This window comes from Macaca mulatta, chromosome 8, assembly GCF_049350105.2.
Source record: "Macaca mulatta isolate MMU2019108-1 chromosome 8, T2T-MMU8v2.0, whole genome shotgun sequence".
NCBI lineage: Eukaryota > Metazoa > Chordata > Mammalia > Primates > Cercopithecidae > Macaca > Macaca mulatta.
The window spans coordinates 102,167,409-102,184,969 of record NC_133413.1 but is presented as its reverse complement, the minus strand read 5'-3'; positions in this window follow the sequence as shown (position 1 = coordinate 102,184,969).

Here is a 17,561-nt window from a genome sequence, read left to right as displayed (position 1 = left end):
TTCATTTCTCATGAAACTATGTCTTGCCATTCCAAAGTAATTAATAACCACAAGTATTTTAATTTGGGTATACTTTACTTTATAAAGCAAAGATCCAGTTTTAGCCTACATGTTCATGCACATAAAACTATAAACAACACTTGAATCCTTATTTAAACTGTGATTATTATTCACTGTGAAATGTTTAACATGTTTTCCTGTTTTGAATTAGTGGAGACCAACCTTTGATTACAGGAAAAATATGATTTCATGAGTTCCACTCATGAAATTGATTTGCCTTCTAAATAAATTGCTCAGCAAAAGTCTAGTATTTTCAACAAAACAATGACTCAGAACTTTAGGGAAAATGGATATTCTGTACCAGAACATCCTATTAACATCTTTACACTGACAGCAAATAAGTTATTGTCATGCTATTAGTAAAAACATCTGCTTAAAATATACATGGATTTTCTTGTTTTAAAAGTTAGTTAGCGTGTATGTCATATAGTGAGAGTAGTGTCATAAAATTATTCAAAATTTAGAAATAGGCAAATGAGGTTACTGAGTATTCTTTCATTGCAGTACTTGGCTTGACTTTCTCTTGACTGGGCAATTTTCAGCATGAAGAACAGAGATTAACTTGTAGAGTCTTTCTTTTTTCAGTTGACATGCAAATAAGGTCTGTCCAGTGAGAACTACCTCAAATGTTGCAGTGTTTGGCCTTGTTGGGCACTAATCAGTTTTATATCTAACTTTGCAAGCATATCTAAAAATTTCCTTGTTAAATTGCCTGTATCTACTATCTTCTAAAAAAAATTTGACCAGCTTTAACATCTTACTAGTTCCCTTATTAATTTCTAAATTAAATCAATCTTTGATGTGTTTATTTTACAGCTGCTTGGTGTCATGATTTTACATTAAAAAAAAATTATACTTTAACAACCAGCAAACACAATGACTAAGAACAGAGACAGGAGAGCTCTCATATCCCTTTTGTTATTTCCCTTTCATGGGAGTTTCTCTTTATTTCCAAGCTCTTATTCTATTTGTAACTCTAGGTTATTTTTTTCTTATTTCCAACTTGCATGTGATGGATTCAGAAAGGATTCACTTTCCCAAAACAATTTTTAGGATTTTATCTGCAAAGTGCTTTTATCTCTTTTTTTTTTTTTCCTGTAAAAATTAGGATCAACCAAATGACTTATGACCACTGAGACCTGGCAGGGCACTTGAGCATGCAGGAGCATTGGTAGGGATTCTTCAGTCCAAAGTGGGCAGTAAGTCAGCTTCTGGAAAATAGCTGAATCCCTGACTTATTTTTCATTTTAAATATCCTTATAGCTCTAGTTTGAGTAATTCTGATTTCACTAAACCCAGAGCATTTACATGAAAATTGTATCTTAAGCAGGAGGAGAGCCAGGTCAGGTGAATGTCAGGTATCAAGAAGTCAAGTAAACAAAGGAAGTAGCTGAGCTGAGGTTGATGAATCATGTATGGAATGGAGCCTTCAGTTAGGCACTCCATTCCTAAACTTAACAGCTGGGGTACGTTTGTTATCCCTAAGATTCTCCTTTATCTAAGACTCTGGAACTAGTCTTTTCTCTAGTCTTGGGCATAGACAGAAGGAGCTCTGGGTGGGTGGTACAGTGATTTAGGGTTCAGTAGGATTGGCTGCTGCTTCTAACAAGAAACTGGTACCTATTCTCTGGAAATTGGGCCCTTGCTTAATCTTCTAATCCTTCTGTGATTGCTTTAAGTCTTAAGTCCTTCTTTTTTTGTTTTTTGTTTTTGAGGTGGAGTTTCACTCCTGTTGCCCAGGCTGCAGTGCAATAGCGCAATCTTGGCTCACCGCAACCTCTGCCTCCCGGGTTCAAGCAATTCTCCTGCTTCAGCCTCCCGAGTAGCTGGGGTTACAGGCATGCGCCACCATGCCCTGTTAATTTTGTATTTTTAGTAGAGATAGGGTTTCTCCATGTTGGTCAGGCTGGTCTCAAACTCCCGACCTCAGGTGATCTGCCCGCCTTGGCCTCCCAAAGTGGGATTACAGGCATGAGCCATCGCGCCTGGCCATGTCCTTCCTTCTTATATGCTATCTCTGTGGTGGCAGGTTTCTACCCTACACTCTGGTTCTCCAGTGACTTATTTTTTTCTCTTAGTCTTCCCTGTATTTTAGCTGGTGAATTATCTGAGGAGCAAATACCCAACATCTCTTGCTTTTACTGACTGCATCCTGTCCCTGAAGTTCAGGCTTCACATTAGTCTTTGAGTTTTGATACTGGCCATCTGCTTTTCTGTCCTTTTTCTTTTGGTTTTGGAAATTCATTGGTTGTATTACCCTAGCCTTCTATATTCTTTATCCACTTGGATTTTCGACTAAGTTTGTGACATGTTCTGATGGTGATATCCCTTCTTTGTCTGATTTTGTGACCTGTAATTGAACTCATATTCATGTATGCCTGTCCTATCCTAAAAGCCAAACTTGTTTGAACTTTCAGAGCTGTCATTTTTGAAGAATTTTATCTTCTCCATTCTCCAGTATCAATTATGACACTTTCCCAAGAAATAGGAATGGATAATGATATTTTTTATATTTGCTGCTTCTCCTGGTATGATGCATGAGTGGATATGTAGTGAAAAGAGTCCTCACTCTTGAGTCACAATTTGTGGCCCACGGAACTCCAAATAGTCTATTGGCAAACTCTTCTAGCATTTAATTTCACAATATAGAAATACCTATAGTTTAAATTCTGGTACAACAATATTTTCCTTGTAACATGCTTTATCACAGGTTTATTAGATGTGTTGCTCTCTTCCAAAGTCCTCTTACCCAGAAAGTTGGAGTGAGGAGCTCAGGCAATCCACTGCTTTGATAAACTCATCTATGTGCTTTAAAACACTGAAAACCAGGGATGTAAGAGTAGTCATTCTATATTCCTTTTATCAAATAAAAAACTGGAACTACTTCTATGTGCATTGCAACTAAGAGTTTATCAAGGTGTTCCTGAATTTTGTTCCTGAATCTTGCCTCTGGTCTCTTTGCTTAACGTATTTTTGGTAGATATAATGATAATAAATTAATAGCTACTATTTAATGAGCCAGATATTAAAGCACAAAATTAATACACATAATAACATTTAATTCTCAGGAAAACTTCTCTTTAAAATAAAAAGCAAATTCTGAAAGAAGTGGGACTGCTTCCCCACAGTCACAGAAGCCAGAAGGTGGGAGCATGTGTCCACATTCTCTCCACTATGCCAGACCACCTGCTTGCATGCATGTCTCATGCAGAAGCCTGTTAATAGTTTTCATATGGGTGAAGTTTCCGGGAGGGTGGAATTAACTTCCTCATTTTTACACTTCACAACTTCTCGTTTTTGTACCTCATAGAAACACAGGGGTCAGGAAAATAAGAAGCCATTCCCATGTCTTCACTTAGGAATAAGTATCAATAATCTAAAGAGATAAAAGTAACCTTCTGTCTAAAGACTATTAAGACTTTCCAGTATGTTTTAAACCATTTTTTCGAGAAAATATCTTTATTATATTTCACTTGAGAAATTTCAAGGCTTGAGACCTTAATAGCAATAGCAACAGCAGCAATACATGTACTATGGCTACTATAAACCCAGCCTTCTTTTAAGGCTTTTACAAAATTGAATCACAGCTGGGCACAGTGAGCTCATGTCTGTAATCCCAACACTTTGGGAGGCTTAGGTGGGAGGATCACTTGAGCCCAGGAGTTCAAAAACAGCCTGAGCAACATAGTGAGACCCCATCTCTGCAAAAAATACAAAATTAGCTGGTATGGTGGTATGTTCCAGTACTCTCAACTTCTTAGGAGGCTGAGGCAGCAGGATTGCTTGAACCCATGAGTTTGAGGCTGCAGTAAGCCATGATCATGCTACTGCACTCTAGCCTGGGCTACAGAGTAAGACTCTACAAAAAAAAAAAACAAAACAAAAAAAACCCATAGCCCTCATACCCTCAACAACCTGGAGAGGTTGGTACCATTATTGACTTTGTTTTATATATTAGAAAACTGAAGCAGAGATAGTAGATAATGTGCCTAAAATCATACTGATCTGGGCAGTTTGCTTTCTCTCTTTTATAAGTTTCCTTAGAAATAAGAATGGGCAGCATCTCTGTCTTAGGAATATTCATCTCTGGAGTAACATGGCAGCTCCTTACTACATTACTGTGAATTTGGTGACCACGTAAAATCTTTTTTAAAAAATGTATTTTAATCTCATGACTTTATGAGACTGAAAATGCTACCTTATCTAACTGAATGGCTGAAAAGTGATATAATGCACGATTCAGTCTGTCTGAAAAACAAAAGATGTATAACCAATCACTTCTCTGTCTGCATCTATCACAGTGGTGCTGACCTCCATCCCCTTCCCCCATCTTGTTCATCTTTTATTCCCATTTCCTGAATGTGTCCTCTCCACCCCCACCCTAAAGAGCATCCCTGGTGTCCAGAAGGCCTTATGAATTACCTTCAACTGGACAGACTTAGTTCTAAGGTCCATTAATACTTTGAACATTGGCTAATATATTTGTCTGATCTTACATTTGAATGCATTTCCCTAATATTGAATTCCCAAATTGTTTTAAATTCTCCATTAGGATCATTTGGGGTATTTAAAAATGTATGAAGGTTTGATGCCTCTTGATGTGAACCTGTCAGTCACTGCTGATGGCTGCAGTCAGAGACTCAGGTGATGAGGATCTGAGTTGCTGCTGGGCTTAAGTGGAGCACTGTAGTCTTCAGTGACCTGAGTAATATCTTAACATGCCTCTAATTCAATGCTTTTATCAGCTAATTCAGTTTCCTATCTAGATTGTATTGTTTTCTTCCAGTACAGTAGATAGCTGGGATAAAATGGAGAAGCAGGATGAGACAAAGCATTTCTAAGCATAACTCTATCAGCTTCTGAAATGTGCACTAGAAATGAGCTCGACCCCTAAAATGAACCCTTTTCAAAAGGCATTTGAAAAAAATAAAGATAAATTATTGAGATAAAACTTTAAAAACGCCAAACCTCAGCATCATACAATATACCCAGGTACAAAGGTGCCCATGTACCCCCCGAATCTGAAAGAAAAGTTGACATTTAAAAAACTAATAAAAATAAATAAATCCAGAATTTAGTATTTTAGAAAACATCCAGATATTTAGAAAACATCCAGAAAACATCAAACATCTTGTTGAGTTTTAGAAAACTCAACAAGAATCAAGGTGGTAGTGGTTCACAAGAGTTTGGAAGTCTATTCTGAAAATAAAATGATGAGCCATGCTGGGCTGCAAGCTACTTCACTCTTCTTTTGAATTATAGCCATGGAGAAGCAGACTGGACCAACCCAACAAACTGTGACATTTGTAAAATTTTCTTTAAAGAGAAAAGAAAAAATGTATAGGTCTTTATTTCCACTGCAGTATGAGACCAAAATCTTTCAGAGCCATTTACTACTCCCAAAATAAAGCAATTTCGTTGGTAGCAATTCGTTGCTCACACTTGCTGAGATAAGTTTACCAATGCAGGGTGTTTGGATTATATTGAAGTTTGAGGTATTTGTTCGGGGAAAAAAAATGGTTCCAATACATGGTCTAAGACTTCAACCTATGCGGACCAAATGAATATTGTTTGTAACACTGTTACAATCATGTACACTTCTGTACGTCTAGAATTAACTGTATCACATGTTTAACATCTATCAGTTATTTAACATTAATATTCCAAGTTGGCATTATTTAAATTAGCTCAGGATGGTTCCAATAGTTGCCATTTTTATGACATATATCTTTAAACATATATTTGTCAGTTAATATTTTGAAGCTGAGAAATCATCCAGCCACTATATATTTCTCATTTGAGCATAATGATTTTGAATTACTTTAAAATCAAATGATAAATTGGAATAATTAAACCAAAGCATTAAAATAATCGTGGGCAAAATACTTTTTTGCATTATTGTTTTTTCACCCTCAAGAAATATCTCTCAACCTGACAGGAAAACGGAGGATAGATTGGCTCAAGGCTCGGAGGAATTCAGCGAGGTTAGGCAGGAAAGGATTCCATGATTCTTGAGCCTATGCTGGTGCTCTGACCAGTGAAGGACACCCCTCCCTACGGCTCTCATTTTAAAGAGAGACACTTCAGTGGGCACAATACAGCTCTCAGCCATGGGTTCAGGGTATTATACGCCACAGCAGGACTCCTTTTCATCCTGCAGGGAAATAGGTTTCCATTATAACTCTCAACTCTCGGCAAGAACACAGTTAAGGACTGAATTAAGCTATTGCCCACAATTGCAAAAAATTGGATGCAACGTCTTTTCGTTCCTTTTGAAGATATAATGACAATACATAAGGCTTACTTGAAGTGGAACAAATGTACTCAGCAGGCTGATGGGAGCATAAATCTGTCTGTGACAACTGTAATAGAGTTACGCAGGCTACTGCTTGTTAATCAAGAGTTTAAGTCTTAGGCTGAATAACCAAATTCTGTTGATTTTTGTTTTTTGAAGATCACATCGAAATTTAGTTTTCTACCACAGATTTGACACAGCTTATCTCCTGTTTCTTTTTATCTCTCCTCATGTTTGCTCATCTTTAATGTAAATGTACCTTATGGATTGTTGAACTTTCTAGAGACTCCTGCTGTGTTGATTAATTGCTAATGAATGCTAATGAAGGAGTGAGGTGAATCTACACTATGATGTATTTAAGGGATGATTGATTAGATTTAGCACTGGCTGTCAGGAGAGTACTTACCACCAGAACAACAAGTCCATAAATATGCACGGAGTGGCTGACAGTCTCCCTCTGTGATGCTCTCTGGCCTTTCAAGTCAAGTTCCTGGGTTCATTGCATCAGATAAGAACTAACCTTTTAGCTTTTGTAACCAAAATACATTTTCTTATTAAGAAATATGGTAATTCAGCTAATGGGATTTAATGAAAAATTCCTAATCAGTACATATTTAATTGTTAAAATATTTGATGGAGTTTTTAAAAGATAAAATGAATTCCTAGTGAAAACAGTCTCTACCAAATACCTTTGGAACCCTTGTACTTAAATAGCAAATTAACTTTACAAACATAATAATGTGTAGCAGTTGCTTAATACATATTGTTATACTGGTTCATTTAAGAAATGTACTATTGTCCTAAAATCAAATTCTATGACAAATGGATTTGACACTAAAAGTGAATTTCTATCCGCCCCCCCCCCCCCCGTCATGATCCTTATGCTTTTAGAACTTTCTTACATTTCTGGAACTTTTAAAATCTACTTGGTGAAAAAAGTACTTTCTTGAGTCTCTTTTCCCTCTTGCTGAAAATGTAACTACCTGACAGGTTCATCCTGACTACTGCTCATATACACTCAGTCTATCAAGACAGGGAAATTGCAATAGAGAAAAAGTGTAATGGAGGGCCCACTAAATGGAAGAACAAACTTTCATTATTACTCAAATCAGCCTCCCTGAAAATTTGGTGTTTTAAAGATGGTTTTTTTCAGCCTCCCTGAAAAATTGGTGTTTTAAAGATGGTTTGGAAGGTAGGGGCTAGGGAATGGGTGCTGCTGATTGGTCGAGGATACAATCATAGGGGTATAGAAAATGGTCCTTGTGCACTCAGTCTGATTCCAGGTAGGGCCACAGGACTGGTTGAGTCTTGTCTTGAGTCTCAGGGGAATCATTTGGTCATCAGTAATGCAAAAGTCTGAAAAGGCACCTTAAAAGGCCACTCTTAGATTCTATAATAATGATGTTACAGAAATAATTGGGGAAGTTACAAATCTAGTGACTTCTGGAAAAATGGCTGTTGTTTATGCCTACATCTTATCAAAATTCAGGCTCCTCTCAACATTCTAAACATGTGGCCTTTTATTAGTTTATCAAGGCAATTTAGTTTTTAGAAGGGCTATTGTTATTTAAACTATAAACTACATTTCTCCTAAAGTTAGCTAGGCCCTCACCCAGGAATGATGAAGGGCAATTTGGAGTTTTAGGGAAGATGAAGTTTGTTAGGTCAGATCTCTTTCACTGTCATAATTTTCTCACTGTTAGAACTTTTGCAAAGGCAGTTTCAAAACAACCCTGAAACAAACAAAAATGAATTGAGGGTTCAGAAATGGAATCTTGAAGGGAATAAATAAATTATAACATCCCCTTTTCCTGCCTACTTTCTGAATTATTTCAAAGATAAGATAGAAACATATCAGATAGAGAGCCCTTATTGCTCATAAAGCTGATACTGGATAATGTTATTTAGGTTTATGGCAATAGTAGGCTTTATAATATTAGGTTGGTGCAAAAGCAATTGTGGTTTTTGCCTATATATATACACACACACATATGTGTATATATGTATCATAAATATATATATATATTTTTTAGATGGAGTTTCGCTCTTGGTGCCCAGGCTGGAGCGCGATGGCGCAATCTCAGCTCACTGCAACCTCCGCCTCCCAGGTTCAAGTGATTCTCCTGCCTCAGCCTCCTGAGTAGGTGGGATTACAGGTATGCACCACCACGCCCAGCTAATTTTGTATTTTTAATAGAGACGGGGTTTCTTCATGTTGGTCAGGCTGGTATTGAATTCCTGACCTCAGGTGATCCGCCCGCCTCGGCCTCCCAAAGTGCTGGGATTACAGGCATGAGCCACTGCACCCAGCCAGTTTTTGCCATTTGTTTATGGGAAAAACTGCAATTATTTTGCACCAACCTAATATAAATTACTAGACATAGTCTTCCAGGCACAGGTAGCATTGACAACTCTTGGTCTTCTCCAACAGGAGTCTTCTCTGTGTTTCTAACAGGAGTCTTCTCTGTGTTTCTAACAGGATAAAGAATTGTAGGAGAAAACTTGCTTCCTGTAGGCAGCTATTGCCCAAAGAAAAAGTGGGCAGCAAAGGTTGAGACATGCAATCCTGATTAATCTCTCAAAATACTAATCAAGTATGTCATATCTTCTACCCAAGGGAGATGACTGGGAGGTACCAAAATAAACAGGAGAATGAAGCTCCCTCCACATGGAAGGGATTATTAGGAGGATATTTACAGGAAGACCATTACCCCAAATCAAGGAAAAATTGACATAATCTACCTCAAGCCAGTTGTAAACTAAACATAAAATTCTGGCCAGGCCGGATCACGAGGTCAGGAGATCGAGACCATCCTGGCTAACATGGTGAAACCCCATCTCTACTAAAAATACAAAAAATAAATAAATTAGCTGGGCGTGCTGGCAGGTGCCTGTGGTCCCTGCTACTTGGGAGGCTGAGACAGGACAATGGCATGAACCCGGGAGGCGGAGCTTGCAGTGAGCTGAGATTGCGCCACTGCACTCCAGCCTAGTGACACAGCAAGACTCTGTCAAAAAAAAAAAAAAAAAAAAAAAAAAAAAAAAAATTCTAAGCCCTCCAATCAACAGAATCTACCCCTTCTCTGGGAAAAGGGGATTCCAAAGAAAACCTGAAAAACTAGTTCAGGCCATGATGGGAAGAGGGTTTTGGACAAGCCTCATTCTACCCTCCTCCCTTTGGTTTTAGGCACAAGAGATCACCATTAACATTAAAACAGAGATCTTAAGACCCACAGAACAGACACTTTGTAGCTATCTGATACCAAATTCCAACCTGACTTTAATATAGCATCACTTGACAGATAGCAGCCCATGAAAGAAATTGAAGCATTTTTACCCCAAAATATATTCCTTTGACATATTTTTAAATGGTCCTGTAAAGCTGTCCCTTGTGGGGAATATCTTCATTCTGTAGAGAATCCCCTCCCCTTTTCAGGATAGATTTAACTAGGAGCCTCGAACATTTTAATGCCTGATAAAGAGGCATTTACCACCCATTCTACATAATAAGAACCTTGGTCTCCACAACCCCTTATCTTAACCCTGACACTCCTTTCTATTAATTCTGGGTCTTTAAATAATAACTGTATCAACTAATGACCAGTCAGAAAACTTTTGAATCTACCAATGACCTTTACGACCCCCGATTTGAGTTGTCCCACTTTTCTGGACCAAATTGCTGCATATCTTACATGTATTGTGTCTCCCTACAACACAAAACCAAGCTGTAACCCAACCACTTTAGGCATATGTTCTTGGAACCTCTTGAGACTGTGCCTTGGGCCTTGATCACTCATATTTGGCTCAGAATGAACCGCTTTAAATATTTTACAGAGTTCTACTCTTTTTGTCAGCACAATTAAAACACACTTTTTAAAAAAGAGAAAATCTTCAAATATTACCATGACAGGAGAAAAGATTATCACGAAGAGTGATACCATGGACCACCAATATTAAGAATGATAATCTCAGGTACATACATACCAGAGTTCAGAAATCTATAAACTAGAATGTTCCTGGAAATACATGTCAGGTAAAGACCAAAACAGGGAGGAGGGGGAAAGATGACACTTAAAATTTATGGGCAAGTGTTATCTACATGAGGTTAAGATATGTAGATTTCTAACTCATAAGGTATAACATATGGATTCAAACATCTAGATAATTGCTTTTTTTCTTTTCATTTAGCTATTTTGGTTTTGTATTGTTATACTATCAAATACTATAGAAGACATTAATATTGTTTATTAATAACTAGAGATTATGCAATTTAGAGCTGCATCCTATTTTGATGATTAGATTTAGTCAGTTCTACAATCAAATGTTTCTAAAAGTTTTACCTAGGGCACAACTGTAATTTTCTTTTAATCCTGTAGGAGTAATTACATATTCTGTATTTAGTTGGTCAATCACGTTGCTTGAAAAGAAATAGCATATAAATTTTAGCTAATTCACTTTACAACATTTTTGCATTAATTTGCAAAGTTTACAGTGTCAACTAATAGAACTGGGCTATCGTTTGATACAACGAAGATTTGTAAAATACTAATCATTTTACATTTAGGTCTGTTTTAAAACCTATATTCTAAGCAATCTCTATTTCTGTTATTTTCTTTCTTGAGAAGGTCTTTCATATGGCATGTTTTGCTTTTCCATCTGTTATCTAACACTTTTATTCACAGAGTATGGCTATTTCTCTACAGCACCATGGGGGCGTGGAAATGTAATTGCCACAACATTAGCATTATGTTATAGATGATCATTTGGATGATGATGCGGTATTTATTTTTCAGATTAGTGACTGAATTTCCTTTACCGAATGATTTTAAGATCAGATAGTCACTGCCTTAAGATAAGTCATTATAAATAAATATCCCTATTTTATATAATTGATCAAATTTTTCATGCATGTATGTATGTCTGATATCTTTTCTCATATAAACATATGTCTATTTTTTCACTTTTTCTTGGAGTACTTGCAGAGTAGGGTAACCCTGATGTATACTTCTCTGGATCTTATCTAACTTGTTTAGTATGGTGTTCTACTACACACTTGGATCCTCATTCTTCACAAATGGGGAACAGAAATTTAATGACTTTATGGTTTAAAGTTTAGTGCCTTGTCCATTGTCTTAAAAATTAGCATTATAAGGAGGTAGAATACATCCATTTGAAAACTGTCTTAGGAGTTATTTAATGGACCATCTTCTGAAAGGACTTTTAATTGATTGGAAAAAAATGATTAGGGTGCACAATAAATGAAGCAGTAGAAGAGATAATGGAAAGACTGTATGCTACAGTTTAATAAAAGCTTAAAACCTAAATTTCTCACCCTCCCCGAATAATAATAACTACTGGAAAGGATAAGGAGTTCTGTTAATCCTATCTGCTGGTTTTCTCAATAAGAACAAGGACAAACAGTTGTGTTAATCAAACTCAAAAGGAATTCCACTATCTTGTTTTTTTAAACGTTTTTCCTCAACGTTATTTTTTCGTCTTGTCAAAGATATACCCAAATGTGGTTTATCACTGGGTACCCATGGACATCTAGATGGCAACAATAGACACTGGGGACTGTGGGGAGGAAAAGAACTGAGGGGACAATGGTTGAAAAAGTAACTGTTGGCTGACTACTATGCTCACTTCCTGGGTGATGGGTTCAATCATACTGCAAACCTCAGCATCAAGAAGCATATTCATGGAACAAACCTGCACATGTGTCTGAATCTAAAATAAAAGTTGAAATTATAAAAAAAAGGGGGGTGATCAAGCATTTTAACAAAATTATTTTCTGTGCAAACTAGAAATAGAATAACCCATGGAGTATTCCATCTTTGTTAAGCTTTTAGGACCAATTTGAGAAATATTTAAATGTTTTTTGATTTCCACGTTTTATTGTGGTATAACATATATAATCTAGAGCTTGCCATTTTAACCATTTTTGAGTGTTCAGTGCTGTGGCTTTAAATACATTCACAGCATTATGTAATCATCACCACCATTCATTTCTAGGGCTTTTTCATCATTTCAAAGTGAAACTCCACACCCATTAAAGAATAATTCTTCCTTCCTTCCTCCCTCCCGCTCCCGGTAACTTCTGTTTTACTTTGTGTCTATGAATTTGACTACTGTAGGTACCTGATATAAGTTGTGTTATGCAATATTTGTCCTTTTGCATCTGACTGATTTTACTTAGCATAATATCTTCAAGTTCATCCATGTTGTATCATGTATCAGAATTTCATTCCTTTTTAAGGCTAAATAATAGTTCATTATAATATGCATATACCCCATTTTGTTTATTTGTCTATCATTGAACATTTGTGTTGTTTTGACATTTTGGCTATTGTGGATAATTCTGCTATGAACATGGGTATAAAAATTTAATCCCTTTTAAAACGACTTTTGCTCTATCGATTCTTCTTCACCTAAGACATCTCATAAAATGCTTCTTTTGGATTTTTCTCCCTGTACAATTAGTATATATTTCCCTCTGGTTTCATCTCTACCCTTTTGTCCAGACCCTCTTCCCCCAATAAAAAACCCCTAGTTGCCCCTGAATTGAAAAGTATGGAAGGATATATCACACACTGACAGGATATGGAATTTTGTTAGCAGCAAAACTTGGATAACAAGTTTATCTCCTCATTATCCCACATATCCCATTCTAGGGTGCTACTGTCCCAGACTCCTCATTAGCACCTCATTATTATGCTCCTCCATATATCACGCCTATTTTTAAGTTTCTCCAAAAAGCCCTGCTAATAAAATGTCATGATGTGAATTCTCAAGAACTTGTAATGCCATAGCATTGGAAATGTGTCTGAGATCTCTTAGAAAATGAATAGTTCAGCAATTAGGAGCCTGTAATGCCAGGTGGAACAAATAAACTGTAGTCAAGGAAAAATGACCAATGAATGCACATTAAATTTATTTTCTTCCTTAGCTGCTTGTTAATCCCTAATTGCTAGCAGACAGGTAGGAGGATAAATTTTACAGCTATTGTCCTGGCAGAATATAATTTGAATGCCCAATTAATTATTAGTCTGTCATGATGTTTAATTGAGATAAAGTGGCTCTTTAGTAAACTGTTGCTTTCCTGACATACAGCCAAAAATTGTTTACACAAAAAAGATACACAATTCTGTGGACCCAAGGTCTAGTAATACCCTTCACCTCTACTGCTTTTACCCATCCCCCACCCCAAGTGTAGAACTAAAAACATATCTGAAGATCTCTGAATGGTTTCAATAATAGCATATCTAGAGACCAGGCAGGAGGATATGAATACAACTAGATGCACAGAGCTTTCTCCCCTCCTTTCTAAATGTGACATAACCTGAGAAAGACAATACTGGATCCTACCCAGAACAATTCTTCTAGAGTTGGTAATGGTGGATTTATAAAGAAAGGCCATCCAAAATTTCCGGGCAACTGTATTTTCTGAGAAGTTGCTGCAACATTCTTCTATTAATACTGTCAAAGGCCTGCATTAGATCAGAAAGAGCCACGTACCACAGATGGCACTTTTCACATGCCTTTTCCTGGAGCTTATGGAGAGTAAAGATCAAGTTGGCGGCAACACTTCCTCCTCTGCAACCATGCGGGCTCTCTGGTAAAAGTGCATTTTAGCACATGAGGAAGCAGCCAGTTGAGAAAGATTCTTGCCAGAGCAGTATCAAGTGTAGATTGACAGGAGATCTCCCAAGCTATTTTCACACTCCAATCTGCCACCTTTGTCTTGTGTAGAGGCATTATAATTACAGCTCTGAATTCATTTGGCAGGATTTTATATCCCAAGAGACACAAATAATTGTTAAAGGCCTTGGAATCAAAAGGAAATATGCCATACAGGTGGTAATCTGGTGTAACCCCTCTGATTTCAGGCAGGTCAATGACTACCACATGGAAGATTGCTCTTTCGTATCCACTTTTTAGATGATCCCTGTCCCACTCCTACTGGAAACTGGGTAACCTATGGAACAAATTCTGGTCATTAAAGATAAGAAAATATAATTTTCTTTATATCCTTCAAGATGTTTCAATACAGCTTATAAACCTATAGTTTAGATCATTTGCTATAGGAGAAAACCTGAAATGCTTTTCAGTCACTGTTCCTAAAAGAATCATGACAAGAATGATTCCAGTTCTTTTTCACTTTCTTTGGTCACTTCTTTTTTTTTTTTTTTTTTGAGACAGAGTCTTGCTCTGTCGCCCAGGCTGGGGTGCAGTGGCCGGATCTCAGCTCACTGCAAGCTCCGCCTCCCGGGTTTAGACCATTCTCCTGCCTCAGCCTCCCGAGTAGCTGGGACTACAGGCGCCCGCCACCTCGCCCGGCTAGTTTTTTGTATTTTTTAGTAGAGACGGGGTTTCACCGTGTTAGCCAGGATGGTCTCGATCTCCTGACCTCGTGATCCGCCCGTCTCGGCCTCCCAAAGTGCTGGGATTACAGGCTTGAGCCACCGCGCCCGGCCTAGCAAGTTTTATTATACCAAGTTTTATGGTAAGCACTTTACTTGCATTTTCTCATTTTAAGCTACACAAAACCCTAGGGAGTCCCTGAAGATCAGAGGGTTAAAAGCTGCCCAAGGTCATAAGCACTAAGTGGGCAAGCAGAATTCGATGTAAGTAGCTTGAGTCCAAATCACACCCTCTTAACCACTATGATTTACTGCTGATTAATAGCATAATATTTCCCATAAACTAAACGTCTTACAACTATTACAACAGTCTATGACATTTTTCTTTTGTGAAAGTGCTCCAATGTCTACTGGACATTTCAGTCTTGTTCTACCATACATATGTTTCCTTCCATTGAACCTGTGTGTTATTTTCTTTTATTTATTTCATTTTTGCTTCTCTATGTTCTTATTGTCACCTAGGCAACTTTCTAAAGAAACCAAATATTTCATATTTTACTATTTTCTATCTCAAATGGATTCTAATGTGAATAGAATACCTAGAATTTCTGTTTACAGAATATAAATAATGTTAGGAGGATACATTTATGAATTTATAAATACTACTTTACATTTATTCTATTTGAAATGCATCCATTTTTGTGAAATATTTTTCTATTTTATAAGCAAACTTGAATTAATGTGTTATTTCCACAAATAAAAGTTGCAGAGTTTCTCAAAATTTTTTAAGTGACTGGGGGAAATAATATATAATTCTTGCTCTAAGATGTTAGAAAATATATTTTCTGTCAATGTAGACACAAGTCTCTAGATATATATTTATTTACTTATTTTTTATTTTATTATATTTTTTAAATTTTAGGGGGTACATGTGCAGGTTTGTTACATGGATATTTTGCATGATGCTGGAGTTTGGGCTTCTAATGATCCTGTCACTCAAGTAATGAACATAGTACTTGATAGGTGGTTTTTCAACCCTTACCTCTCTTCCTCCCTCCCTGGCTTTAGAATCCCCAGTGTTTATTGTTCCCATCTTTGTATCCATGTGTACCCAATGTTTAGTTCCCACTTATAAGTAAGAACATGTGACTGAGTATTTATAGTAATATAACCTTGCACTTATGTTTCTCTGTACCCTTATTTGTTCTATATAGAAACATAGGTATATCTATCACACAGGAAAATAAATGTGTTTGATCTGCAATCCTCTTAAATATCCGTGTTTATTGCTGATCAGTATTAGGGTGGGACTTTAAAATTAATGTGCATCTATCTTCCTAAATATATACCTTATTCTATCCTAAATTTGTGTAATTTTGGAGACAGCTGGTCAGAACTTAACTTGATTTTTAAGAGCAAAGAGCAGAAAAGGGTTAGAACACAGGAACGTGAGATTCCAGATCACGGAGAAGGCTGGAACAATGGAAGTCAAAGTCAAGATCTGTAAATGGCACCTATACTTTCGAATCTTTCTAAAACATGAGAAGTATGACAGCCTTTTGTGAAATTTGGGTACTTTGCCCCTGAGGAGTTTTCAGGAAGAATGACTAGTATGTTTGTGATAAAAAGCTTTGAGCCCTTAGATAATGAAATCAGCCATACTTTTTAGGCAAGTTATCAAATTCATGCTGACTTTAATACCAACTTTCTTTCTTTCTACGTATTTATAAAATGATACATCATCTGGTCTTCTAGCTATTGAAAAACATGTTAGAATTTTGACTCTATGCCCACACTTAGCAATTTGTCTTTTTGAAAAATACAAATGTTAAGAAAAACTAAAGTGGAAAAGTAGGATACTGAAGTTCAGACAATATTATAGTTTTCACGACATAATATGATATCACACTTTCCTAGTTCTTTGATATTACATAAGCCACTATAAGACTTTTCCTTTGCTTTAAAACATCCATTTTTATTTTTATTTTATTTTCATAAGAAAAGTATGTTTCTTTAACTCATGGTTCTGTATAGTAAGAAGTCCAAGAGCACAGCACTGGCATCTGGGGATAACCTTCTTGCTGAGTCATAACGTGGTAGAGAGCTTCACATGGTGAGAGGGCACACCAACTCAGGTCTCTCTTCCTCTGCCTTTTTTTTTTAAAGAGAGTAGATTTTTACTTATTTTATTTATTTTTTTCACACTGGGTGCAGTGTACACTGCTCAGGTGATGGGTGTACCAAAATTTCAGAAATCACCACTAAAGAGCTTATCCATGTAACCAAACACCACCTGTTCCCCCAAAACTATTGTAATATTAATAAAAATATTTTTAAAATAATTTATTTTTAATAAAATTTATTGAAATATAATTGACACTCAATAAGATGCACCGCATTTTAAGGGTGTAGTTCCATGATATTTGACAAATGCATGCACTGCCACCACCAAGTACAGAAACGCCACTCAACAATGTTTCCCCATGGCTTTTTTCAGTCAGTCCCCTCTCTCCACCTTTGGTCTCTAGAAACCACAGATCTGCTTTATGTCATTAGATATTATATTTCCCTTTTATAGAATTTCATATACATAGAATAAACCAGAATGTGTTTTTGGTTCAGCTTCTTTTGTTCAGCATGTTTTTATTCTTCATTTTTATTGAATGTATAAGTAGCTTACCTCTTTTAATACCTGAGTAATATTATGTATTTTGGATATACTACAATTTTCTTACCCATTCACTTCTTGATAAACATTTAAGTTATTTATAGTTTTTGGCTAATATAAATGAAGCAGCTACAAATATTTTAATACGGCTTATAAATATACACTTTAGATCCTGTGC